Genomic DNA, 11548 nt, shown 5'->3' on the forward strand with positions numbered 1-11548 from the left:
ATGGAAAATGGTAAATACACAATAAAGTGTAAATGTACTATAGTAGTGACTTAAGAATTTTAAATAGCCTATATGACCCTACATACAATTAGATGCCTTTCCTTTAGTGTGTTGGCATAATCTGTAGAACCACATTGTTCTCATGTAATGGGAAATTGATATAGACTTGAGTCATACCTTAGGCTACTGATAATAGACTTCTTTGGATAAAATGCATCAGAGTTCAAAGTCACCAAAAACCAGTCTGTCCTAAGTACTTTTGGGGGGAGGTGAGGCTGGGGCAGGTGTGTGTGTATGTGCGTGTGTGTTAAAACTACACACATGCAACTCCTGTTCTTTGGCAAGCATTCATACTGAGGAATAAAGTGCTGAAGTGTTCTGTGTTAATGTCTGTGTTTTCCAGTTTTGGCCCATTATTTCTCTATTTTCCTATTTTTGATAAGGGGAAGAAGTTGCAGAGTACAGACAGATTATACTTACCAGGAAGCAGCATTTACATCACCACCTCATCTGTAGCTTTGGCCACTTCTAATAAATAATACAGACTTATTATGGAGCCAGAATTTTGGTTGATTTGTTTGGCTTGGAAGGTGAATTCTTGTTGGGTCATTTCCATGATTAACACTCACATTACCTGAGACATGATATTGTCACCAGAGTCTACAAAATCTTTTTATTGTCTAAAGAAATTCTACTGAAACAGAATACCTTTGTGCTTCAAAAGACAGCATAGTCATTGTGTTAAAATTTAGAAGTTGGGTCTTTTATCACTAAGAAGCTAAGCAACATTTTGCGTTTTAATTTCCAATTAATGAATTCTCTTTCTCTAATTTTGCAAGTACTCTGAACATGGATGGGTCAAGTAGGAGATTGAGCAAAGCCATTGCTCTGATAGCAAACAAGTGGATCTCAATTCCCAATCACACTGCTGCAGAGATGCAAAAGAGGTACACTGAATTCCAAGATTTGCTGTTGGTACTACAGCAACAAGGGATAATAAACTCTGACAACTTAATGATGTGAGAAAAAGGAGGAAAGCAGGCACATGTTAGAAGGGTAATGAATAGTTTCCAGCACCTCAAGTTTATGTGCAGATACAGATTCTATAAAGACTAATGTCAAGATCTCCGAGCAATAACTTGTACAGTATAGTACATAAAAATGATGACAGTGCACTTACAGACTTTATTTTTATAGATTTCACTTTAGCTATACTTTGCACTTGGCATGCCAAACTATACTAGGTAGTTAAAAAAACGTGAAGTTTTTGTTAGCTGACAGAAGATTTGATATCATTGTTCTTAAACTTTTCTATGTTTCTAATATGAATGAAATTGTTTTAGACACTTGTTCGCTTAATCATAAAGAAATTACCTTTATACCAGAATGCTTTATAAAAGAATAGTAAAACAGTCTGTAAGGTCAGATACAACAGCATCTGATGCTCACAGAAAAGCGTATGCCAAGATTTGTGTTTAAATTGACAGGTAATTTTAAAAAGCAATCAACCCTTATCGCATGCAATCCATACAATTAATCTGGTACTGTATTACTGTACAGATTTATAGTCACCTAACCAAAAGCTTCTTAAAGAATAAGCACTGCACCACAATATAAAGCTTCATAACTTGTGTATGACATGTGCCAGAGCATTTTTCTACCCAAAAAAACACCCTATGTGTTAGCAATAATTTGCTCCCTAAAATGACTTAATCTGAATGCATACAGTCTTTCTAATTTTAGCGTGCCTGAATTCTTGTGAAAAGTGTGGATACTTCCCAGAAGTGTGACTCAGCTACAGGATGCAAACCTTGTCAGAATCCTCACTTTCAGTTTTTCACGTAAAGATGCAAAATGAAGTGCTCCTCAAACTTGCTTAAACTGTTTGTAGTTTGAAAGTGTTGTCTTGACTTCCAAATGCGTGTTGTACTTCAGCAGTGGCTACAAACATAGCTGATTTTTCTGTTCAGGCCCCACATTGTCTGGGGCTTGCCTCTGTAATTATGTCACGAGAAGATAAATGAGGTTTACCCAAGTGTGTTAACAACTTCCAACCCATTAGAAGCAATGCCACTGGTTCTGAATAAGGTTCCAGTTTGTCTAGTATCTTGTCAGTGCCTGCCAATATTAAGTAGTGGTTTTGACATAGGTGTGACCAAATTCCTCAAGACATTCAGAATTTGAGTTATATTTCATCTGGTTAATGTGGGCATTAAAACTTTTGGGAGGACAAGTTATGGGCCTAGTTGTTTTTGTGGAAGCATATTCCCTGTGCTAGGCAAGGCTTTTGTGAGAAGAAACAGTCATATCCTTTTGGGAGTAGTCAAGATCCTGTGATGAGAGGAATGTAATTATTTTGCATATTATAAATACATAAAATATTTAATGATTTGCTTCTGCGTGGGGGTTGGACTAGACAATCTCTAAAGGTCCTTTCCAACTCCCACCATTCTATGATTCTATGATTTGAAGGACAACTGCAAAAAAGAAATGTAATTTATGTGTTATGATTATGGTTTTTTGACCATACACATCAGTCTTGAAGTATCTGTATCTAGATTCAGAGTTCCTACTTTACATTAAAAAGCATCTGTAAACCCGTTAAGCCGGTAGGTCGATTTGTTACTGATGTACTCTAGGACAAGTGAACCCCTTCCATTATGTTTTACAGGGAACTTTTTAATGAAGGGTAGTATTAGCTAGTTTCTCTCATTCTAATCCATCTTTTTTTTAAGCATTATAAGGATGTGAACATTTATTCTCTACTGAGAGAAAAAGCACCAAACAAAACAAAATACTGTGTAAGCAAAACATTGTAGTCCATGTGTCTTTTGTCCCTCCCCTTGGAAGAGACAAAGACCACCAGACATATGGTAGATGATAGTAACGTGCCTCAGTAGAGGTCAGGTGCTGTGATGCCGACATGACAGAGCTGCTCAGTCACATGGTTCTACTGTGAGCAGGATCATGGCTGCCTAGCTGGACTGTGCTACCCAATGAGAGGAAGGCTGAGTGGGAAAGAACTGAAGTTTTTCAGAGCACACCCTGCTGTCAAATACACACTTTCCTCAACTTATTCTTAGCAAATATTTAGCTACTGTAACAAGAAGTAAGTTAGACTAGAATATCTTGCAAATCTTTTGTTATTAAAACTTTTTGAAAGTTAACTGCATAATACTAACAAATCCAAATAGCCCTTGACCTGCATTTTGTACTCACCTAGCAGGAGTGTGTATAGCTAAATAAAAGACAAGACACTGGAAAAGCAGGTTTAGTGTGTATGCATCCATGTTTTATCTCACCCCTGTCTCCTCCTTTTCATTTTGAATAATGACCAGGGCTAGGCTGAATCTAAATCGGAAATCCGCATTCCAATGGAGCAATACAATATTATTATTTAAAAAATGTGTTTGCTGGAATTGGAAGCTGGTAGGGCGTTAAACAGAATCAGCCTGTTCACCTGGAGAGAGTGAGGCTGTCTGTAACACAAGTAAGGATTTGGGAACTTTCCTGTCAACATCTATATTCAGTCTTGAGGCAATAGTCTTTAGACACTGAGCTTTTCCTCCAATGGTAACAGCAACTGTGTACTTCTAGAAATTTGTGCTGAACAGGGATTCAACTGTGCAGAATGCAAGGTGTGCATGAGACTATAGGTACAGCATAAAGCTTGTACAGGACTATTTCCTGTTGAAGATCAGAGTAGCTTGTTTTCTCTGTTCCAGTGCTATTAGTGGCTGCAAAGAGGTGAAAAATAACAGAAAAAATCCTACATTGCAAGTGAGTATATCGGCAGTGGGAATCAACGAGTGAGTATCAACGGTGCAAATATACTGCCAGTCCAACATACTTTTTACAGAGGGGTGTTACAGCCTCTTTTGCCTTGAGTAAATAATTTTTTCTTTTAGACCATAAAGATAAAAGATCATTTATGGCAGTGTTATGAAAGAGACAGTTGTGCTGTCTGGAGATCACGTTTGGAGAGTCATTAGGCTACGGTAGGCTAACTCCACGCAAGTATTTGTCAGGGAGATTTCAAACAAACCTGGACTCTTTGTTTGTGCTCATAATAACATAATGAAGAATCAATTCATATACATTAAAAAATGATGCAATGTATGTTGGTGGTTCTGCATTAAGTAATATAAAAATCTGTGCACACTGGATTCCCTGGCAGTAAAAATTCGATCCATATTGGCATGAGCACACAGCTACAATTTTATCAAATCATCCAGAGTCAAATTTTTTGCTAGCTTTCTGTCAGTTGAGGAGGATAAATGATACTCGATCCAGCATAAAGTTAGACTGGTACAAGCAGAAAATATCTCAGCTGATAGGAACTCTCCTGGGACAAAATTATTTCTTCAATCTATTTACTGTCTCGCAGAATGAGAGCCTACCACCCTAATATACTGTAAACCCTACACAGTCTTTAGACAAATCTTTTTCAAGTCAGAGCATGTCTATATCTGATTAGCTGTAAAAAGACTGACGGTTTTTCCTCAGAGGAAAAGAAGGGGAGAGTTGCAAATTCAAACTATATTTTACACTTTAGGCAAATACAGAAATGTTTGAGAGTGTGATTTGTATAGAAACCTCAAGTGTACTCATGTGTAAATGTAAATAATGAGATGGGAAAAAATGAGTTGTGATGATAATTAGGAACATAATTCTTGAAATTATGGGATTAGATTTGGACCCATATTATGAAAGAAAAGGGATTTGATTTTGCACTTTCTACCATGTTTCATCTTTTAAATATCCAGCTGCTGTGCCGTATTATGGATCCTTGGCATTTCATTCTGAAGATGAATTGTCATGAGAGTAGTTACTGGAGGTGCAGATCATAAACAAAAACATTACACTGTGAAACAGATGATTTTTGAAGTTTCTTAAGATGAAAGGGTGAATCCATCAGTTGCTATATACAGGTTTTACTACCTTTGATATAAAATTGGTTGAGGCTATTTAAGGTTTTGGTGAGATTTAGTTAGTTGATATTTGAATTCCATTAGAATTTATGAATTTACTTTTACCACTGCAGTACTGTTTGTCTTTGGCCATGAATTGTAACTGACTGAAATTCAACATTCAACAACTGACTGAAATTCAACAGGCTACTCATTTCTGTACCTGCACCACAGCCTTTATGAGGCTAGTACAGAAGTTTTTTTGGGTGCAGAGCAGACTAGTCTGTGGAACTGATTTAGCTGAAGAGTAGCAGCAATTATAAAAGCCAGCACTGCCACTGAATTTTTTTTCTCACAACTACATTGTCAATGAAAGCAAATGGAGCTGGGAACTTACAACAGATGTGGCAAAAGGGTATGATGCTGTGGAACAAACAGAAAGAAGGATTATTCCTGACAAACTTGAGAGCATATATGTACCTCTATTCTACAAATTAAAGTAGAACAAGGTATCCTGAAGTAGGTGCTATCTTATGAATACAAAATAAGTACTGAAGGTTGTAAGGGAGCTTTGTTCTGGAGCAGGCTTCCCAAATTCGTTGTTGAGTCTTCTCTGGAGACATTCAAAACCTACCTGGATGCGTTCATGTGTGACATACACTAGGTGGTCCTGCTCTGGCAGGACAGTTGGACTAGATGATCTTTCAAGGTTCCTTCCAACCCTTAAGATTCTGTGATTCTGTGACTATATCTATACCAATTGTGCTGGTAGAAGAATGCTAGTAAAACTCTTCTAACTGACAGAGTTATGTTAATAAAAGTTTTACGGGCACGAGACCCCTAAAAATTGGAATCACCAAAAAATAGTATACCCATCTAAATGTAAGCATCGCACACTCCAAATTCCACAAAAATTCCATCTTAGTTCAGAGCTTCTAGAGCTGTAATTCACTAAGCTAGGACTTCAGGAAAGTGCGGAAGCTCCTTTTTATAAGCTGAAAAGACATTCTATTTCTCTTAATACATTTCAGTGAACTTTCCACAGCACAGCTGAAGCATCTTTAGCATTCTTCTACTACTGTTTCTTCTACCACTACAACCTCTTATAAGCTTGTGTTTGTTCTCAGAGTGGGACCAGATTGTACTGAAAGATTGCTATTTTCAATACAGTTTCCTGTGGATAAATAACCCTGACTTTTGGCAGCATACCACTATTCAGTTCGTACAAAGCACTCCCATCGCTTACGCAGGCTTGGGCTCATGACCATTCCAATGTCATCTGTACTAGCAGTGCTATTTTAATTGCAATCACATTACATTATATGCAAGAACTAAATGTATACAAGAAGAGAAGATAACTTAAATCATCCTTTAGGGCTAAATTTTTCAAAATGGGGTGCTTAGTAAAAGGTCCAAGAGAAAGTTGATTAAATGTACTAAGTGTTGTGGTTTAGGCCCATCCAGGAACAAGTGACCGCTATCAGCCATAAGTACCAAGGGCCGTGGAGAAGAAAATGAAGCTTTATTTAATCCTTCACCAACCAAAACCATAACAAATATCCAGTCGAAAACAATACAGAGTAAGGTGATGATGAACAGTATGGCCAGTCCCTTTAAGATCACCTCTCCACTCGTCTGCTCTTCCTGGGTTCAGAGCCCTGATCTCACCTGCTAGAGCAGCGCAGAGGGCAGGGAAAGGAGGTTTCAGTCAATCCTTTTCCAGCGGTTCCTGCAGTTTGTCTCTCCTCAAGGCAGTCAGACTCCACACTGGCCCTTCCTGCTCCACAGCAGGGTCCCTTACACACGGGGCAGTCCTGCACAGGCCACTCCAACATGCGTTCCTCTTGAGGGCTGCAACTACTCTCTGCATCTTTTGGATTGGGATCCAAAACACACGTCCCTTCTGACACAGGATCTCCAAAACTCACCCACTCTAGCACAGAGTTTTCCCAGAGTCCTAGCATTAGTCATGCCATTGCTCTCCATGGGTCACATGGGACAGCCTGCGTTCTTACTGGGGGCTGCAGGGGTATCTCTGGTCTGATGCTCCTCTTTCCTTCCTCCTCCTCTGACTATGAGGTCCATGTGGTCACCTCCATCTTGTCCTACTCTTCTACTTCCTCCTACTCACTAAAAATTTCTGGTCTTACGTAGTGATGGCAGAGGTGCCAGATTGGCCTGGCCAAGCCAGAGATGGGTCCACCTCAGAGCTGGGAGAAGTTTCAGGAACTGTTAATGGGACAGCACTGCAACCCCCTTCCCCTGTTACTAGGCAGAGGCAGTTTCATACAAACCCATCACAAGTAAGTTAAGCTCTGATGGTACATAGCAGTTTGCTATATATGTAAATACTTAATCCAAAGTGTGATTTATGTATTTGACTTCCACTTGCAAGAGAAACAACAGCCATCCTATGTGTGATTATAGTGCGCTTGGGACTCAATGGGTCCAGCTGCTGAGCCGCAGGCATTATAGATGCATCCTCTTAGGCAGGCTGTTTTGGATGCTCAGAGACTCAGGAGTGACCACAAATCCTAAAGCAAAAAAACTATTGAAGAACATTGAGTATGGTTGGCCCAGATACTACAATCTACTACTATCTTGAATGATAGCTTGTTCATTGTGGTAAACAAGCTGGGAACAAGGGTGATGTGAAAAAAAAAAAAAGGTATGTGATTTCTTATTGGCAACCTTGACAATTTACTCCTCCATTGTGGACATGGACAATGTAGAAGAGGGTAGTTAGTGTGGTGTGGCTGAGGAATATCTATATGTCATGTCTCCAAGGGATCTTTGGTATACAGAAACTCAATCTCTTGGGTATGGATGTAGTCCCTTGTTGTTGTTCCTTCTTGTTTACCTTCCTCCCAATGTCCCTGTTGCTGGCAGACCTTCTGTCAAATAAATAATCTGTCTGAAATCTCGCTCTTGGAAGAGTTTGTAAGAACCATTGCCCCTACCATTGTAAGATATTGATGCACACCAGTTTTGCCTGGGATAGGGTTAATTTTCTTCACAGTTGCTAGTATGGGCTATATTTTGGATTTGGGCTGAAAACAGTGCTTTGCCTGCAAGGAGGCTGGGGATAAACAAGAATCTATGAGGGGACATGGCTGGGACAGCTGACCCTGACCACCAGAAGAATATCCCAGACCATACGGTGCCATTCCCAGCATATCATTGGCTATTGTCACCTAGAATCATATCCCCTTGAGGTACATATCAGACATCCTCCTCTTTCCATGTTGTTGCCTACTCATAGTATTTACTTTCATTGCTGAAATTTGGCACTCTTAACATGCCAAAAGGATAGGTTTTGTGATGTGGGTTAGCTTTTGTGAATGCTCACCTCTAGTTGAGTTACTGTCATTCTTACATGCTCTAAATGACTGTTTCTTTCCTAGTAGTAAGCCAAGAAGCCACAAACTTTTTTTCCCCTTTAATATTTCATGTTTCCTCTTCATCCCTCTAGGCAACTGCCCATTCATAATACAGGCTTAAAGTAATGGTGTCTTCAAATGGTGACCTGTAAGAGCCTGCTCATTTACTGATAGTTTCTGCAGCCACTGTTCTGTATGCTCCCACGCCTGTTATATCAACCTCCAGAGAACATGCCCTGTCATCAAAACATGTATCAGTAAGAACATTTTGACCATAGAAGAAATAATTAATCACTATACAGTGATGTCTATAAAGCCTTACCAATGCATTTTTGAATCAATTAAAAAATTAACCTTTTTAGATATAAATCTTAAACCCCCCCTGACTTTACATTGTACTTATTAAGGATAAATACAGAAACATTTTACAAAACTCTGTTTATAATTATATGCAATTAACTGTTGTGCTGTGAACTCCCAGTGTGCTTAAATCTCATTTCACAGCAATGATAATGGCACACCTAACTTGGGATTTGCCCACAAACGATTGAAAAAGAAATTCCTCCCAACAAAAAATCCTTGGAAAGGCTCTAATGCAAAGCAAACCACTTTCTGACTAAGGCCTTGCAGGTTTACAGAAAATGATTGTTCTTTTAAACAAGTGGGTTGGGTTTTTTTTTTTTTTTGGCAACAAATCAAGGCCTTATACCTGTCCCAAGGCTTTAACACTCTAAATGATTCCTGAGTTACACTTAGTTTTGGCCTTGTTTTCCCTATGTCAAGGCTTAACATGGGCTCTCTACTGTTACAAACAATACTAAGAAAGTGAGAACATGCTCTATGCATAAACAAGCTTCCATTTCCCTCACTGCTGTGATGCAACTACAACAGTATCAGAGCTATGGACATTTCCTTAATTTCTAAAGCATATGAAATAAGAGATGGGAAGAGGCAATACGATCTCCATAATCTGGAAAGACTAAAAAAACAGAATCAATATCTTTTTTTGCTGCTATAAAAACTGGAAATTGAACAGTAACTCTTCACCTTTCAGTTTTGTTTCTAGGCTCTGAGTTCCTCAAACCGATCTGTGTTATCTAGTGCTTACATGGCAAACTTCAACGGGGAATGATTTTTTTTATAAAGGAAATTTTTGGGTGACCTTACAAAATACTTTCAGAAAGGAGAAGGTCAAGGGACAAAGAAAGAAGAGCTTGGGGAAATGGATAAGTAACAAAAGGACAGGCTGAAACTTTGCTTTGACTGCTGTTTGGGATTAATCCAGAGCCTTACCTAGTTTAAACTATGTTGCCTTTTGCACACAGAGCCTCATCAGAGTCATGCGCATGTGCTCCTTGGTCACAGAATCATGGAATAAGTTAGTTTGAAAAAATCCTTGAAGGTCACTTCATCTAACTTTGGTTCAGAGCAGAGCTGTCTGGGATCAGGTTGATCAGGGCATTGTCCTAATGAGTTTTGGATATCACCACTGATGGAGAGTCAATAGACTTCCTTGGGTAGCTTGCTTCAGTATTTAACCATCATTTTTTTTTTTCTACAATAATTCTTCTATCTGTCCTACAATTTGTCAATCCTACTGTCTAATCCATGTCCCTGACTGTTTTAGGAAGTAATTTTATCTGTTCCTCAGCATCTGCTGTTCTTGTCACTTCTTCCAGTCTTGGACTCTGATGTTAAGGGAGCACAAAGGGTGGGAAATTGTGAGTCAGGGCACCTCAGCAATGCTGACACATCCATATCTAGTAACTCTTATGTACTCATCATTTGATGGAAAACTGGCTGGATGGCTGGGCCCAGAGAGTGGTGGTGGATGGAGTTAAATCCAGTTGGTGGCTGGTCACCAGTGCTGTTCCCCAGCATTCAATGTTGAGGTCTGCTCTGTTTAACATGTTTATCAATGATCTGGATGAGGGGATTGAGCGAACCCTCAGTAAGTTCACAGATGACACCAAGCTGGGCGGATGTGTGGATTTCCTTGAGGACAGGAAGGCTCTTCAGAGGGACCTGGACAGGCTGGAGTGATGGGCCAATGCCAATTGTGTGAGTTTCAACAAGGCCAAGTGCCAAGTCCTGTACTTGGGGCACAACAACCCCATGCAGTGCTACAGATTTGAGGATGTGTGGCTGGAAAGCTGTCCAGTGGAAAAGGACCTGGGTGAGTTGTTTGGTTTACAGCCATCTGAATAGGAACCAGCAGTGTGCGCAGGTGGCCAAGAAGATCAATGGCATCCTGGCTGATACCAGAAATAGTGTGACCAGCAGGATCAGGGGAGTGATTGTGTCCCTGTACTCAGCACCGTTGAGGCCGTATTTGAAATACTGTGTTCAGTGCTGGGCCCCTCACTAGAACAAGGACATTGAGGTGCTGGAGCATGTCCAGAGACAGGCAACAAAGTTGGTGAAAGGTCTGAAGAAAGTCTTATGAGGAGCAGGGGTTATTTAGCCTGGAAAAGAATACGATGAGAGGAAACATGATCACTCTCTACAGCTACTTAAAAAGAGGTTGGACGAGATGGGGATTTATTTCTTCTCCAGAGTAACGAGTGATAGGACAAGAGAAAATGGGGTCAAATTGCACCATTTAGGTAGGTTTAGATTGAGTATTAAGAAAAACTTTTTCCCTGAGAGGATTGTTAGACACTGGCACGGGCTGCCCAGGGAGGTGATGTCATCATCCTTGGAGATATTAAAAAGCCATGTAGATGGTCTTAAAGGTCTTTTCCATGCAAAATGATTCTATGATTCTATATGAGTTTGCTCGTCAGCAGTGATAAGCTAGAGGTAAAATTTAAAGGATGTAGTTGTCAACTCTGTGCTATGGATAACTACTAACTTGAAGGGTAAGAATCTTGCAGCATCTTCTGTCAATTCTCATGGTCTCCACAGTTTAGTAGAAAAGAGTTTCCAGAGTGGCACTGAATGAAGTGTAGTTTTACCATATGCTTGATCCAGAATAACAACAGGCAGTCAGTGGAAAGAGCAGATTCTACTCTTCTCCCAAAGTAGTGTACATCAAGTGTTGGCACCTCTTTTCAACTGGTTATGCAGTTCAAGAAGAGTCAGTTCACTTTGAGAATGTGATGGAGTTGTTTTTTTTTTTTTAAATGGGAATACTGTCCTAAATTGAAGGGTTTAGGAAAAGCAGAGCTAATGAGCTAATTCTTCAGCGAGGATGTATCTACAGAAACATTTAGAAAGGGATTTTGCATAGCCTTGTATAGGTTTTTGAAAGGAATT

The sequence above is a fragment of the Colius striatus genome, chromosome 3 (genome assembly GCF_028858725.1).
Source record: "Colius striatus isolate bColStr4 chromosome 3, bColStr4.1.hap1, whole genome shotgun sequence".
NCBI lineage: Eukaryota > Metazoa > Chordata > Aves > Coliiformes > Coliidae > Colius > Colius striatus.